The sequence below is a fragment of the Martes martes genome, assembly GCF_963455335.1.
Source record: "Martes martes genome assembly, chromosome: 1".
NCBI classification, from domain to species: Eukaryota; Metazoa; Chordata; class Mammalia; order Carnivora; family Mustelidae; genus Martes; species Martes martes.
In genome coordinates, this window is record NC_137888.1 from 54,905,149 (window position 1) to 54,918,249 (window position 13,101).

The 13,101-nt window shown below is 38.0% G+C and overlaps 1 protein-coding gene across 1 annotated transcript in view; it reads right to left on the reverse strand.

Moving 5' to 3' along the window:
- MYH15 (myosin heavy chain 15) overlaps positions 1-13,101 on the reverse strand; it is a gene marked incomplete at both ends in the record, with an annotated part of 154,377 nt that overhangs the window by 30,806 nt on the left and 110,470 nt on the right. The gene's annotated exons all lie outside the window — the stretch shown is intronic.

Consider the following 13,101-nt stretch of genomic DNA (forward strand, 5'->3'; position numbering starts at 1 on the left):
TGAGATTCTCTCTCTCCCTCTCCCTTTGCCCCTCACCCCACTTGCATGCTCACTCATGCTCTCTCTCCCTCAAATAAATAAATAAATCTTTTTTAAAAACATAGAGGTTGAAGGGTTAGGTTAATGAGCATCCTAACAGATTAAGAATCTTAGAACAACTTCCCACAAGAATCAAGGAAAGTACCAGAATCTTTGTGACATTCCAGTGGGGAGCCTTAGCCTTATCTAAGATGCCCTAAAGAATAGCACAAGGCAAACATCTGGATTTCCTAGAGTGGCTAAGGAAAAAGGAAGGATGCTCTTCCTGACAGCTATAACATTTAAACTACTTTCAATGGTGAAACACATTTGAACAAGGCAAGAAAGAGCCACGCAGGCTAACATCTCAAGGACCACCAATACTGCTCTAATGGCTTGTCGATGCTTAGTTCTTCTATAATGGCAGGGTTATCTTTCTCTAGGAGTCGGAGTAGTCAAGGGTAAGCTGAGAAAACCAACTGCTGTGTAAATATTGAGTTGTTTCAATATTCCTTCCTAACAACAAAGCCCTATGCTGAAACTGTGTTTGCAAAGTGACAGAAGTTTAGACAATGGATGTGTGTTCAGGAAAGTAATGAAAAATTCTGGGAAACTCATGACAATCATTTCCCAGCATTCTGGCAGTTAATTTGGGACTATGTGACTGAATCCTGGCCACTGGATTATGGGCAGAAATGTTTCCAGGCCTCGCTCATACAACATTTTCACTTTTGTGGTCTATGACTCCCCTTTTCCACATCTATGGCAAACTTGGTGGCCACATATGGAAGATTGTGGAACACAAGAAGGAAGAAACCTGGGTTCTTGAATGACTTTGAAGAACAGTGGCTTGCTCTGTAGCCTAGCCTACATTGGACTTGGACATAAAACAGAGATGAACTCTGAGAGTTTTAAGTCACCAAGATTTGGTGTTTGTGAGCCAGGACAGGTTAACTGCTATAACCAACATGCCCTATTAAACTTACCCTATGAAACAGGACTTAGTGCTGGAGAGACAAGACAGAGGTGGGAAGAGCCTTCCTAGTCTTCATCACACATCCCATTATCACAAATAGCAAGAATATACTCAACTTGTATCAGAATTAGGTCTGCACTGAAATGTCATTGAACCTGTGTCCTCAGCTCTGAGGCCAATCAGCAGGTTTATAGCCCACATTGGGTAGGAATGTAGTTAGAGTTTTCAATTAGATGACAGGAGGAGGGGCCACTTGTCACAACCACTCTTCTCCCCATTGGTGGGAAGAAGTCTCACAAGTAGTTATGGAAATGTATGGAAAAATATAAAGCCCAGAGTGAGCACCTCTCCTCTGCTAACCCCATGTCCCAGCACCCAACAAGTTGAGGTCAGCCTCTCATGTCTATTCTTATGTCCTGGGCTTCTGTTCAGCTTCCAGTTCAGAATCCTACAGGGATGCCAATATATAAAGTTAAAAGAGACTATTACAGTTGAATATGTGCCTTCCCATTCATATGTCAAAGCCCTAAACCCCAGTACTTCAGAATGTGACTATCTTTGGAGACATGGCCTCTGAAAGAGGTGATTAAGGTAAAATGAGACTGTTGGGTGGGGCCAAATTCAATCTGATTTGTGTCTCTATAAAAAGAGAAAATTTGGACATACACAAACCCAACAGGGATGCACATGCACAGAAGAAAGACCATGTGAGGACACAACAGGAGAGGCATCATTTGCAAGCCAAGGAGAAGCCTCAGGGGAAACCAAACTTGCCAACACCTAGACTGTGGACTTGCAGCTTCCAGAACTGTGAGAAAATAAATTTATGCATTTAAGCCACTCAGTCTGTGTTTCATTATGGCAGCCTAAGCAGACTCACACAGGGACTCGCATTCTCAAAATCACTAAAAGCTCTAAGACGCTTCTTTGTTTTACAGCGAGGAAACTTATTTTCTCCACAGCCGACTATCCTTATGCAGGAACAAAAGCATTCCTAGTTTGGTGTCAAAATCCTCTGTACAGAGATACATTTTACTTAAACAATGTTTCAAACTGTATTTTTCTACAGTTGTTTATGAATCTTCATGAGAGCCTGCAGACAGTAGAAATTACTGTGGTTTGAGAGGCTTGGATAGGATACAGGCTTAGAGAATGGCCTCTACACGATCAATACATTTCATGTATAGTTATGTTTTAAAATGAAAACTCCTCCAAGTACCCTTAAAAAAAATGAAGCACTCAGGACCAGAACAATATAGTAGCAAGTTCTTCCCCTCACCCCCAGAAATGTGGAAGACAATTTGAAAAAGGAAACCAAAAGAAAAAAAAAATCAGTGTAAAAATTTAAAACTTAAGGAGGGAAACCATCAATAAAACAAAAAGGCAACCTACTGAAGAGGAAAGGAAATTTCGAGTGATATATCCAGTAAGTGATTAAGACACAAATTATATATAGCTTATACAACTCAACACTAAAAATAATAATAATCTGATTAAAAATGGGCAAAAGACATGAATAGACATTTCTTCAAAGAAGACATATAGATAGCCAACAGACACAAAAACAGATGCTCAGCATCACTCATCATCAGGGAAATGTAAATCAAAACCACAATGAGATATTACCTCACACCTGTGAGAATGGCTAAACTCAGAAACAAACAATAATAAGGGTTAGGGATGAAAAGGAGAAAAAAGAACCCTCATGCACTGTTGGTGGGAATGCAAATTTGTGCAATCACTATGCGAAATAGTATGGACACTCCTCAAAAAAATAAAAAATAGAATTACCATATGATCCAGTAATTCTACTACTGGACATTTGCCCAAATAAAACAAAAACGCTAATTCAAAAAGATATATGCACTCCCATGTTTACTGCAGCATTATTTACAATAGCCATGATATAGAAGCAACCCAAGTGCCCATCGATAGATGAATGGATAAAGAAGATATGGTACAGACTTCTAGGGGAGATGGAGGAATAGGAGGACCCTAAGCTAACCTCATCCCATGGATACAACTAGATAACAATACATCAATGTAAATAAACCAGAAAACAGCACACAAACTGGCAGAACTGACTTTACATAAATAGAAGTAGAGAAAAGACCACATGGAAGAATGTAGGAAGGGCAGAGACATTGTTGGGACTTCTAAATGGACACATGGGATTGTCCACAGTAGTGAGAAACATAGAGATGAGGGAAACAGACCCTCACACTAAGCACCCCAGGCATGAGGAACCTGTGTGGGAAACACAAATCCCCATAACACTTGGCTTTGAAAACCAGAGGGGCCTGGCTTCACGAGTTCTTACAATTGGGCTTAGTACTTGGAACTTTAAAAATCATTGCAATAGGTTCTGCAAGAGAAATGGAAAACTGAACCCCATCCTCAAAGAGACTGCATAACAAATAGCCTCTCAAAGATACAGCATTGAAGTAACAGTGTGAAAAACACCTGGGCATCCAAATTGGCAAGGAAGAAATCGAACTTTCACTATTTGCAGATGACATGATAGTCTCTGTAGAAAACCCAAAGAATTCCACCAAAAAATTATTGGAACTAATACATGAATTCATCAAAGTTGCAGGATATAAAATCAAGGTACAGAAATCTGTTGCATTTTTATATACCAATAATGAAGCAGCAGAAAATGAAATCAAGGAATCGATCCCATTTGCAGTTGTACACAAAACAATAAGAAACCTAGGAATACCTAACTAAAGAGGTAAATACTTAACTAAAGTAGTAAAAGATCTATACTCTGAAAACTACAGAACACTTATGAAAGAAATTGAAGATGACACAGAGAAATAGAAAAGCATTCCACGCTTGTGGATTGGAAAAACAGATATTGCTAAAATGTCTACATTACCCAAAGCAATCTATGCATTTAATTCAATCCCCAACAAAATACCACCAGCATTTTTTACAGAAGTAGAACAAACAATCCTAAAATTTATATGGGACTCATACAATAGGTAATTTCTGCATTATCAGGTAGAGCCAAAAGAATAAAATCAGGTAAGAAACTAAGATATTTTTACCCCCTCAATAAAAATTATGAGAGACACCTGAATAAAAGAAAATGTATTTCTCTTAATTTTGTGAGCCACAAAGGACCCCAAATAGCCAAAGCAGTTCTGAAAAAGAAAAACAAAATTGGAGACATCATAGTTCCAGATTTCAAGTTATATTACAAAGATACAGTCATCAAGACAGTATGGTACTGGCACAAAAACAGACACATAGATCAATGGAATAGAATAGAGAACCCAGAAATGGACGCACAACTCTGTGGTCAACTAATCTTTGACAAAGCAGGAAAGAATATCCACTGGAAAAAAAGTATCTTCAACAAATGGTGTTGGGAAAACTGGACGGCAACACACAGAAGAAAGAAACTGGACCACTTTCTTACACCATACACAAAAATAAATTCAAAATGGATGAAAGACCTAAATGTGAGACAGGAAACTATCAAAACCCTACAAGAGAATACAGGCAGCAACCTCTTTGACATTGTCCATAGCAACTTCTTACTAGACACATCACTGGAGCCAAAGGAGCCAGACATGAACTACTGGGACTTCATCAAGATAAAACAAGGAAAGGCAACAATCAATGAAAACTAAAAGACAGCCTACTGAATGAGAGAAGATATTTGAAAATGACATATCTGATAAAAGGTTAGTATCCAGAATCTATAAAGAACTTATCAAACTCAACACCCAAAGAACAAAAACCCAGTTAAGAAATGGGCAGAAGGGGCACCTGGGTGGCTCTGTGGGCTAAGCCTCTGCCTTCAGCTCAGGTCATGATCTCAGGGTCCTGGGATCGAGTCCTGCATTGGGCTCTCTACAGGGAGCCTGCTTCCCCGCCCCCCTCTGCCTGCCTCTCTGCCTACATGTGATCTCTGTCTGTCAAATAAATAAATAAAATCTTTTTTTAAAAAAAGAAAGAAAAAGAAATGGGCAGAAGACATGAATAGACACTTTTCCAAAGAAGATATCCAGATGGCTAATAGACATTTGAAAAGATGTTCAACATCACTCATCATCAGGGAAATACAAGTCAAAACCACAACAAGATATCACCTCACACCTGTCAGAATGGCTAAAATTAACAACACAAGAGACAACAGGTGTTGGTAAGGATGCAGTGAAGGGGAACTCTCTTGTATCATTAGTGGGAGTGCCAACTGGTGCAGCCACTCTGTAGAACAGTTTGGAGGTTCCCCAAAAAGTTAAAAATAGAACTACTCTATGATTAAGCAATTGCACTATTAGGTATTTACCCACAGAATACAAAAATATAGATTCAAGGGGTATATGCACCCCTATATTTATAATAGCATTATCAGATATATATATATTATCAGATATCTATATCTAGATATAGATATCTATATCTAGATATCTAGATATCTATATCTAGATATCTAGATATAGATATCTCCATCCCACATCTTCTCTATCCATTCATCAGTCAGTGGACATTTGGGCTCTCTCCATAGTTTAGCTACTATATATATATATATATATATATATATATATATCCATCCCACATCTTCTCTATCCATTCATCATATATATATATGTATATATATATATTACTCAGCCACAAAAAAAACCCTGTAATCTTGCCATTTGCCATTTGCAAAAACGTGGATGAGCTAGAGTGTATTATAATAAGTGAAATAAGTCAGTCAGACAAAAATAAATACCATATGATCTCACTCATATGTGGAATTTAAGAAAGAAAACCTATAAACATATGGGAAAGGGTAAAAAAGGAGAGAAGGAAACAAACCATAAGAAACTGTTAACAATAAAGAACAAACTGAGGGTTGATGGAGGGAGGTGGGTGGGGGAATGGGGATAGATGATTGATGGGTATTAAAGAGGGCATTTGTTGTGATGAGCACTGGGTGTTATATGTAAGTGATGAATCGCTGAATTCTACTCCAGAAGCCAATATTGCACTGTATGTTAACTAAAATTTAAATTTAAAAAAAAAAGAAAAAAAATGTCTGGGTTATAAGGGAAGATTTATTTACTAATTTTCATAAGGCCACTACTTTCAAGAGCAGACACACGGCTGACTTTCCTAACACATAGGAACAGATACAGCATTAGACAAAATGAGGAGACAGAGGAACATGTCCCAAATTAAAGAATAGGACAAAATCACAACAAAAGAGCTTAACAAAACCAAGATAAGCAATATGCCTGAAAGAGAATTTAAAGTAATTGTCATGAAGATGCCCACAAAAGAGTGGATGACCTCAGTGAGAGCCTTAATAAAGAGGTAGAAAACATAAAAAAGAAAGAGATGAAGAACTCAATAACTGAAATTAAAAATACACTAGAGGGAATAAATAGTAGACCAGAGGAAGCAGAAGAATAAATCAGTGACCTGGAGGATAGAATAATGGAAAGAAATCAACCTGAACAGGAGAGAGAAAAATTATAATAAAAACTGAAAATAGACCTAAACAACTCAGTGACACTATCAATCATAATAAGGTTTGCATTACAGGGATTCCAAAAGGAAAAGAGAGAGAAAAGGGGGCACAAAATCTATCAGAAGAAATAATAGCCGAAAATTTCCTGAATCTTGGGAAAGAGAAATCCAGATCTAGGAGGCGATGAAAGTCTCCAAGAAAATCAATCCAAGGAGATCTACGCCAAAACACACAATTAAAATGGCAAAAAGTAGTAATAACGAGAGAACTTTAAAAACATAAAAAGAAAAGAAAATAATTACATACAAGGGAAACCCCATAAGCCTATCAGTTGCTTTTTTTTTTTTTTAAGATTTTATTTATTTATTTGATAGACAGAGATCACAAGTAGGCAGAGAGGCAGGCAGAGAGAGAGGGAGGAAGCAGGCTCCCCGCTGAGCAGAGAGCCCGATGCGGGGCTCAATCCCAGGACCCTGGGATCATGATCTGAGCCGAAGGCAGAGGCTTTAACCCACTGAGCCACCCAGGTGCCCCTATCAGTTGCTTTTTTAGCAGAAACTTTGCAGGCCAAAAAGAGAGCGGCACAATAGACTCAAAGTGCTGGAAGAAAAAAACCTATAGCCAAGACTACTCAATCCAGCAATGCTACCATTCAGAATAGAAGGGGGGATAAAGAGTTTCCCAAACTAAAGTTGCAGGAACTCTTGACAATTAAAGCAGCCCTACAATAAATGTTAGAGACATGAGAAAAGTAGGAAGCACAAAAGCAGTAAAATTAAGTGTATCTATAAAAATCAGTTAAGGGACTCACAGAATAAAAGGGTGTAAGGTATGACACCACATAGCTAAAATGTGGAGGGGAGAGGAGTAAAGAAGGGGTTCAAACTTAAAGGACAATGAACTTAATGTAGATTGCCATATGCATGTTATATATAAACATGATAGTAACCATAAATCAAAAACCAGTCATAGATATGCAAAAAATAAAGAAAAAGGTATCAATGCATATCACTAAAGAAATCCAGCAAACCATGAGAGAAAAGGGCAAGAAAAGAAAAGAATAAAACGACAAAAACACCATAAAACAAGTAACAAAATGGTGATCAGTACATACCTATTAATAATTACTCTGAATGTAAATGGACTAAACGGTCAAATCAAAAGACATAAGGTGACAGAATGGATAAAAGAGCAGGACCCCTCTATATGCCACCTACAAGAGACTCATTTCAGACCTAAAGATGCCTGCAGATTAAAGGTGAAGGGATGGATGTGGTCATGTGGCTCATCTTAGCTGTTATCTTCCTACCATTTCTCCGGCTCTACTGCCAGCTTGACAACCCCACCCACCCATAATGCAGCCTCAACAAGGAGAAGAATACATTCAGCCCTGCTGCAACAGCTCCATTTCCTACCCAGCCTCATCATGGGATGGGTCTAGGCCAGCATCTGCTGTGGGTCCAGCTGCGCATGCACATGCTCAGCATGTGTGTACCCTAGGGCCACAAAGGTGCCTGCAGGACTACAGAAAGAGGACTGGATGCAGCAACAGGGGCTGTGCAACTGTAGGAAGAGCCAGAGGACAGCAGCCTGATGTGGGCAGGAATGACGGCCACCCATATGCCAGGGTCTGGCCAGAGTCAACTTGGGAGTGCTGGCTGCTGGAGGTCTGCACCCTGGCAGGTACCTGTCAGAGGCCAGCTCACACTCCCTGTTCTCTCTGTGCTGCCAGGGTGCCAGGTGCACAGCACCCACAGCAGCGTGTTCTGAGGCTCGGTGGCCCAGGTGCACAGGAGTACTTCACCTTCACACCGTGGTGATGGGTGTGCTGCTGCTCTGCTGGTTCCCTTCTTCTTCAGCTACAGCCTGCAGGGCATCTGCCCCAAGGCATGCCAGGTGTGGATCTGCTCTTCAAATTCTTTTTCTGGATTGGCTACTGCAACAGCTTGCTCAACCCTGTGATCTACATCATCTTTAACCAGGACTCCAGGTTCTTCTGTTGGTGGAGAAGGGGCTTCAGGCAATGAGCTGAGTTCCTCACCTGGCAGAGACCCTGGGCAGCTACCTGCAGAGAACTGGGAGGGCTGATCCCCCAGGAGAAAGCAGGGGCAGCTTCCCCAGAGACCCATGGATGGATTGGTCTCTAGAGCACAGTGGATGGTGGGGCAGGGCAGGAGGTGGGCTGAGACACTGCAGGGTACCTAGGGAGAGAAAACAAGAGAGGGGCAACCCCTCTGCCTTCCCATCTCAGCAGGCCTGCTTCTGGGACTTTGGGAGCCCTGCAATGGTTTAGCTGTGAGGTCAGGGTCTTAGACAGCAGAGGCTAATGCAGCCTCCCACACAAGTGAGAAGGGAGCCCCCATCAATACACCCCACTACTCTGATCCACCACTGAGCAAGAGCTGAATTCCTCAAGACTTAGTGGGGGCAGCTATCCTGGGGAAGGAAAGAGGGCACTGACAATCTTTAGTTACTGAAATTATACATGTTTGCCAAAATTGAGAGCCAAAACAGCTAAACTACTTTCTATATAAATCTTTGTAATAAAAAAAAATAGAGGGAGAATAGCATTTACCATGCAAATGGAAGTTAGGGTAGAAATACTTATATTTAGACAAAATAGACTTTAAAGCAAAGAGACAAAGAAGGACACTGTATAGTCATAAAGGGAACAATCCAAAAAGATATAATAGTTGTAAATACTTATGTACCCAACATGAGAGTACCCAAATACATAAAGTAGCTAATAACAAACATGAAGGAAGTAATTGATAGTAATACAGTAATAGTAGGGGACTTTAACATCCAACTTACATTAATGGATAGATCATCCAAACAGAAAATCAACAAGGAAGCAGTGACTTTGAATTATACATGGGAACAGATGGACTTAACAGGTATATTCAGAATATTCCTTCCCCAAACAACAAAACACACATTCTTTTCAGGTATACATGGAACATTCTCCAGAATAGATCACATATTAAACCACAAAACAAATATCAATGAATTCAAAAGATTGAAGTCCTAGCATGCATCTTGTCTGACCACAATGCTACAAAACTAGAAATCAATCAGAAGAAAAAAATCTGGAGAGAATACAAATGCATGGAGACTAAATAACATACTACTGAATAATGAATTGGTCAACCAAGAAATCAAAGAAGAAATTAAAAAATGGAGACATGGAGACAAATGTAAATGAAAACACAAACATCCCAAAATCTTTGGGATGCAGAAAAAGCTGTTCTAAGAAGGAAGTTTATAGCAATATGGAACTACCTCAAAAAGCAAGAAAAATCTCAAACAACCTACCCCTACACCTAAAGGATCGAGAAAAAGAAGAACAATACCTCAAACCAGTAGAAGGAAGGAAATAATAAAGAGTAGAGCAGAAACAAACAAAATAGAAATTAAAAACAATAGATCAATGAAACTAGGAGGTAGTTCCTTGAAAAGAGCAACAAAGCTGATAAACTTTTACCCAGACTCATCATAAAGAGAGAGAGAAAGGACTCAAATAAACAAAATCAGAAACAAAAGAAAAATAATAATCAACACCAAAGAAATACAAAGGATTGTAAGAGAATATTATGGAAAATGATATGCCACTAAACTAGATAACTTAGAAGAAATGGATAAATTCCTAGAAACATATAACCTCTCCAAACCGATTCAGGAAATAGGAAAAAAATTTCTTTTTTAGAAATAGAGAATATGAACAGGCCAATTATCAGCAATGAAATTGAATCAGTAATCAAAAAACTCCCAACAAACAAAAGTCCAGGACCAGATGGCTTCACAGGTGAATTCTACCAAACATTTAAAGAAGAATCAATATCTAATCTTCTCAAACTATTCCAAAAAATAGAAGAGTCAGGGAAACTTTCAAATTTATTCTATGAGGCCAGCAATACTCTGACACCAAAACTAGATAAAGACACTACAAAAGCAAAGAACTATAGACCAGTATCTCTGATGAACATAGACGCGAATATCCTCAACAAAATATCAGCAAACCAAATCCAACTATACTACACATTGAACAAAATCATTCATCATGATTAAGTGGGAGTTATTCCTGGGATGAAGGAGTGGTTCAATATTTGCAAATCAATCAATGTGATACATCACATCAACATCAAGAAAAAGGATAAAAACCATAGATCTTTTCAATTGATGGAGAAAAAGCATTTGACAAAGAACAACATCCATTCATGAAAAAAAAGTCTCAACAAAGTGGGTTTATGGGGAGCATAACTGAGCATAATAAAGACCATATATGAAAAACCCACAACTAACATTATACACAATGGTGAGACACTTAGAGCTTTTCCCCTAAGATCAGGAACAAGAGAAAGATGTCCACTCTCATCATTTTATTCAACACAGTACTAGAGTAGGGAGTCCTAACCTCAACAATCAGACAACAAAAGAAAGGCATCCATATTGGCATCCATATTGGTAAAGAAGTAAAATTCACTATCTACAGATGACACTACATATAGAAAACCCTAAAGATTCAACTACAACTGATAAATTAATTCAGTAAAGTCATAGGATACATATCAATATACAGAAATCTATTGCATTTCCATACACTAATAATGAATTAATAGAAAGAGTAATTAAGAAAAAAATCTCACTTACACAATTGTACCAACATAATAAAATACCTAGGAATAAACTTAATCAAGGAGGTAAAAGACCTATACTCTGAAAACTATAAACCACTGATGAAATAATTTGAAGATGACACAAACAAATGGAAAGATATTCCATGTTCATGGATTGGAAGAACAAATACTGTTAAAATGTCCATACTAGAGAAAGTAATCTACAGATTTAATGCAATTCCCATCAAAATACTGCAGCATTTTTCACAGAACTTGAATAATCCTAAAATTTTTACAAAACCACAAAAGACCCCAAATAGCCAAAATGATCTTGAAATGGAACAAAATAGAAATGGACATACCACAATTCCAGATTTCAAGATGTACTACAATACTCTAGTGATCAAAACAGTGTGATACTGACACAAAAACAGACAAATAAATCAATATAACAGAATAGAGAACCTAGAAATAAACCCATGATTATATGGTCAGTTGATCTGTGACAAACAAGGCAAGAATATGCAATGGGAAAAAGACAGTCTCTTCAACCAATGGTGTTGGGAAAACTGGACAGCTACATGCAAAAGAATGAAACTGGCCCACCTTCTCACACCATATACAAAAATAAACTCCAAATGGATTAAAGCCCTAAATGTGAGAGCTGAAACCATAAAATTCCTAGAAAATAACACAGGTATTAATTTCTCTTACATTGGCTTTAGCAACATTTTTCTACATATATCCCTTCAGACAAGGGAAACAGAAGCAAAAATCAACTATTGGGAGTATCTGAAAATAAAAGATTTTATACAGTAAAGGAAGCCATCAACAAAACTAAAAGACCACCCACTGAAGGGACACTTGTGGATGACATACCAGTAAAGGGTTAGTATCCAAACTATCTAAAGAACTTACACAACTCAACACCAAAACCCCCAAATAATCCAACTGAATAATGGGCAGAAGACATGAACAGACATTTCTCTGAAGAAGACATGCAGATGGCCAAGAGATACATAAACAGATGCTCAACTTCACTCATCATCAGGGAAATGAAGATCAAAATCACAAGATATTACCTCACACCTGTCAGAATGGCTAAAATCAAAAACACAAGAAATAATAAATGGTAGGTGAGAATGTGGAGAAAAAGGAACCATCATATACTGTTCGTGGGAATGCAAACTGGTGCAGCCATTGTGGATAACAGTTCCTTAAAAAATTAAAAATACAATTACCCTGTGATCTAGTAATGCCACTACTGTCTATTTACCCAAAGAAAATAAAACCCCTAATTTGAAAAGATATATGCACCCTAATGTTTACTGAGGCATTATTTACTATAGCCAAGTTATGGAAGCAACCCAAGTGTCCACCAATAGACAAATGGATAAAAGAGATACGTGTGTGTAATATTACTCAGCCATAAAAAAGAATGGACTCCTGTATCAATCTATAGGGTATAATGGATGGATCTAGATGGTATCGCGCTAAGTGAAATAAGTCAGTCAGAGAAAGACAAATACCGTATGATCTCACTCATATGTGGAATTTAAGCAACAAAACAAATGAACAAAGAAAAAAATAGACAAATTGAGAAAGAGACTCATAACATAGAGAACAAACTAATGGTTACCAAACAGGAGCTGGGTGGGGGATGGGTGGAATAAGTGAAGGGGATTAAGAGGGCACTTACTGTGATGAGCACTGAGTACTGTACAGAACTGTTGAATCACTGTATTGTATACCCGAAACTAAGACAACACTGTATGTTATATTTTTTTAAAATTTAGAATTAAAAAAAACCCTCAAATCTTGAAAAAAAAAACCCTTAGAATTAAAAAAAAAACCAACCTTAAGACCTTAATGGTTTTAAATGGACAGTCAAGTCAATTTAATAGGTCAGTTTTTTTCTCTTGCAATATTGTTCATGTATATCGGAGAACTGTAAGACTTTCCTTAACTCTAATATATAGGATTTAGTTTTAAAATGATTAACAGATATTTTCCTGACT